Source organism: Mastomys coucha, unplaced genomic scaffold (assembly GCF_008632895.1).
Source record: "Mastomys coucha isolate ucsf_1 unplaced genomic scaffold, UCSF_Mcou_1 pScaffold12, whole genome shotgun sequence".
NCBI classification, from domain to species: domain Eukaryota; kingdom Metazoa; phylum Chordata; class Mammalia; order Rodentia; family Muridae; genus Mastomys; species Mastomys coucha.
In genome coordinates this window covers 12,899,902-12,904,700 of record NW_022196894.1, presented here as the reverse complement: position 1 = coordinate 12,904,700, position 4,799 = coordinate 12,899,902, and the positions used below count along the sequence as shown (strand labels likewise).

Sequence of the window (4,799 nt, the reverse complement as noted above, 5' to 3'; positions counted from 1 at the left end):
TATCAAACAACTTTTATATTACTTATTTTTATTGTTATAATATTTTATAAATTTTAAGGAATATGACATAAAAGGTATTGTAGGTATTGAAGGGGGGTTTATGGGAGGAGCAGTGGTACAAAAGGGAAACAAGAATGTGATTCAATTCTATTTAATTAAAATGTTTTTAAATGTTAACAAATTCAGATAAATTGAAATCATGTAACTTTTTTCATCATAATGCAATAAAAGTTAAAAAAAAAAAGAAATTAGCTGATGTTCTGGTGGACTTTCCTTTATTTGGGACTTGTATTTCTTTCCTCTTGCAAACTTTAATACTCTTAGTGTATGTAGTGTTTTAACTATGATATGATTTAGGGAGTTTCTTTTCTGATCTTAATCTATTTGAGGTTTTATGTGCTTCTTGCATCTGAATGGGCATATCTGGTTTAAGCTTTGTGAACTTGTCTTCGTTGATTTTGTTTAAGACCTGCTCTATCCCATTCATCTAGGATTTTTTTATACCTATGCCTATAAAGTAAATATTTGTTTTCTTCATGGTGCCCTACATTTCTTGTGCATTTCTTTTTTTTCCTTCTTTACTTTCTTCCCTTGTGTGGTTTAATTGTTTTACCTTTTCTTTGAGTGCTAACATTCTGTCCTGTGTTTGACCTATTCTACCTGTAATGCTTTCTCCTGAGTTGTCTAGTTATATTAAACATTTCCATTTGTTTCTTAAATTCTCTTCAATTTTTCTTTCTCCTTATCAATCTCAGTTTTTATAATGTAAATTGTTTAATTTGTTGGCCTATATAATTCTAAATATTCATGCTACAGTTTTTTGGGTCTTGTTTGTTTGTTTGTTTTTCCTATTTCAGACATTTATCAGAGGTCTGCCAAAGTCTTGGGGGTTTGCCAGGCAACAGGCACAGACCTCTTTAATAAAATAATCATTACTCAAATAATTTAAAAATCTACAAAAGACACAAGAGCTCAGACACTGGGGATGGGGTGAGGGAGGACGCTTGCTCACGGCTTGTCTGGTGTGTTGTGTGTGGGTAAGCACTTCCACAGCAAACCAGCCCTATGGAGTTAAAAGAAACAAGCCCACCAAGAGACTGGGAACTGGGCTCAATCAACACACGGAGGGTTTGGAGGCTGTAGCCCTGTCTGCTGAGAGAGGCGGCAAATCCTGCCCCTGCTTTCTCCTGCCTGTCCTCCATCATTTCCTTCCTGTGCCCAGTCTAGAGCCAAGGTTAGAAATGGTTCTCAGTGCAGTTAGGCAATGGGCTGGCAGTTCACGGTTGCTATGTCCAGGGCTTCAGGCTGTCACAAGATGACACACTGCAGTGTGTGAGTGTAAGTGGCCTTGTCTCCTCGCCATTTTTTCTTCTTTTTCTTTTTTTGGTTTTTCTCTGGAACCTGTTGCCTAATTACACTAACTAGGTCATGGAAGGTTTTGTCCACACTGAGAGGCAGGTTCTTGGCACTGATTTCTATATATGGGATATTGTATTTGGTCACCATTTATTTTCCTTGGTCCCTGGTGATTTTCCTTGGGTGTATCAAATCCACCTTGTTGGCCAGAAGGATCATTGGGAATGACTCCCTGTCCTTGACACTCAGAATGAGCTAGTGGAAGTGATCCACATGCTCGAAGGTGGCCTTGTCAGTGACAGAGTGGGTGATGAAGAAGCCAACCCTCCCCCCCACACCCCCCGCCACTGCTCCCATGCACGTATCATTCCTGCATGGCACTGAACTCCTGCCCAGCTGTGTCCAGAACATCCAAAATGGCAGGGACCTCAGACTGCGCTTCCCCACCCCTACAGCGGGGTCCAGAGGCTTCTCACAGTCCAATGCCTGCCTGGCAGCCCTAGCCCTTTGGTGGATGCGGGCTCCCATTTTAACCCACAGTTTATTTATGGGAAGGTTGTCACTGGGAATAGTGCTGGTCACCATGTTTCTGCTAGTCAGACCCAGGCAGCTGAGGAAACCCAGGATGACTACAATCAAAGGAGTCTGAGCGGTGGCTAGCCACACCATTATGCCAGAGCAGGTGGTAGGGACAGAGGCCACACACAGCCAGAGCCTGCAGCAGTCCCAGTGCAGGCCAGTACAGCATAAATCAGCGAGGGGAGCACTGAACAGACCCCACCACAGCCACACCTTCAGTCCCGGAACCAAAGCCTCCCAGCAGCCTACTCCTAGCAGAGGGGCTGGGAGGCTCACCTCTAGCTCCCGCTGGGCTGGGCTCCTGCCCTAGGCCACTGCCTCCTAGCCCACACCCGGAGGGAGCGCTGTGCCAGTGCCCACCACAGGTTTATAATGTAGATTTCTGATTTTAAAATTCCCAAACATGCCATGAACATTTGTATTTTCTAAAACCTATAAAAAGTTGGGATACGGTGTTAGTCAGGGTTTCTATTCCTGCACAAACATCATGACCAAGAAGCAAGTTGGGGAGGAAAGGGTTTATTTGGCTTACTTCCATATTGCTGTTGATCACCAAGGAAGTCAGGACTGGAACTCAGGCAGGTCAGGAAGCAGGAGTTGATGCAGAGGCCATGGAGGGATGTTCCTTACTGGCTTGCTTCTCCTGGCTTGCTCAGCCTGCTTTCTTATAGAACCCAAGACTTCCAGCCCAGTGATGGCACCACCCACAAGGGACAATTGAGAAAATGCCCCACAGCTGGATCTCATGGAGGCATTTCCCCAACTGAAGCTTCCTTCTCTGTGATAACTCCAACCTGTGTCAAGTTGATACACAAAACCAACCAGTACAGATACATATATTTTTTGTTAAAAGATTCTGCTATAGCATACAGCAGGCATTGACCTATATCCTCCCCCCTTTTTTTACTTAAAACATTTTAATTATTTTTAAATTTAAATATATTTGATCATATTCTTCCCCTCCTCCAAGTCCTTCTAGATCCTTTACCCCCAACTTTCAGTTCTTTCTCAAGAAACAAATCAAACTACAATACAACAACAAAACCTCTCCAAACCAAGAATACAAAGTAAAACCATACCCAAAAAGAAAGCAAAGCAAAACAAAACCAAAAAACAATACCAAATTGTAACCAAATAAAAGCATACACACACAAAATTGAAGAGTCCATTATATGTTGGTTAACTACTCTTGAACATGAAGTCTGTCCAGGAGTGGTTGATACATATACCCAATGTCACTCCCTTGGAGAAAACTGATTTCTGCTTTCTCCCCCGTGGTGTTCCCTTAGCTCTGATAGGAGGGATTTGATGAAGATATTCCATTTAAGGATTCAAGGGATTAGGCATTCTCTCTGTATAATGTTGGGCTGTGGGTTTCTTATATTTGTTACCAACTGCTGCAGGAGGAAACTTCTGTGATGATGATTGAATAAGGCACTGATCTATGAGTGTGGCATAATATCATTAGAAGTCATTTTATCACTACTGTTCTTTCAGTCTTTTAGACCAGTGTTATTCGGTTTTCCCCTAGGTCCCTAGGCTGTCTAGTCTCTGGTTCTTGGTCACCCAAGCTGTTTTGAGTATGAGTTCTATCTTGTGGAGTGGATCTTAAATCAAGTCAACTTTTGGTCAGTTACTCCCACAAGCTATGTGCTACCATTGCCCTAGCATGTCTTGCAGGCAGGGCACCATTCTGGGTAAAGGTTTTGTGTCTGGCTTGGTGTTTATGTTTTTCTTTTTTTTAGAGTATGCAGAGTATTATTTTATTCCTGTAGTAAAGACATTGTAACTTAGGTGTAAGAGCTCTGTGTAGACACCAGTTTGACACCTACATTTTCAGTATGTTGTATAGGCATTGTCTTAAGCAACGGGACCTTGCTGTCAATTTGTGGAAAGCAACCTGTTGTTTTGGCAGGGGCCTGGGTTATTTGAGGATTCCATGGAGAACAGCTTAATTAGATGTAAAATCAATCCTGGTATTGGAAGCTTAGTTTGGTGACAAGAGATGACTAGTTGGAGCTCTGTGTCACACATTATTTGGCAATTTCATTTAGATCATCTTCATATATGCATATATTTTAGGAATATCCTTCTGTATTATGTTTCTATACTACCCCTCAAATACCCTTTAATTTTAGATCTTTCCTTCCATTCCCTTCCATAATCCCCCTTTCTCTTTTCTCTTGATTCTCCCATTCCAACCCACCCTCTGCCCCCATCTCTCCATAGCTATCTATTCTGTTTCCCTTCATAGAGATCTGCTCCCTTTAGTTGCTTACTCTATATCTACTGTCATCTGTGGTTCTGTGGATTGTAGCTGGGTTATTCTTGACTTTGCAGATAATATCTACATATAAGCAAACACATACCACATTTATCTTTCTGAGATACTTCCCTCATGATGATTTTTTTTTTAGCTCCATCTATTTGCCTGCAAATTTCATGATGTCATTTTTTTTTTAAATGATTGAGTGATACTCCATTGTACTGCTGTACAACATTTGCTTCATCCACTTTTTTCTTTTGAGAGGCATCTAGGTTGTTTTCAATTTCTGGCTATTATGAATAGAGGAACAATGAATACGATTGAACTAAACATGACTGAGCAGGTATCTCTGAGATAGGATGAAGGGTCCTTTGGATATATGCCCAAGAGTGTTATAGCTGGACCTGGAAGTAAATCGATTCCCATCTTTTTGAGGAACGTAGACAATGAATTCTATAGTAGTTGTACAAGTTTGCACTTCTACTATTCTGAGATTATCTGCTCAAATTTAAACCCAGGAGACAAGACAGACTCTCTCTCTCTCTCTCTCTCTCTCTCTCTCTCTCTCTCTCTCTCTCTCTCTCTCTTTCTCTTTCTC

At 41.4% G+C, this 4,799-nt stretch overlaps 1 protein-coding gene and 1 pseudogene across 4 annotated transcripts in view; one reads left to right on the top strand and one right to left on the bottom strand.

Moving 5' to 3' along the window:
• Nucleotides 1-4,799, top strand: part of Spidr (scaffold protein involved in DNA repair) — a 254,641-nt gene that overhangs the window by 70,304 nt on the left and 179,538 nt on the right. The window lies entirely within an intron of this gene.
• Nucleotides 1,309-2,025, bottom strand: LOC116086203 (annotated as a pseudogene).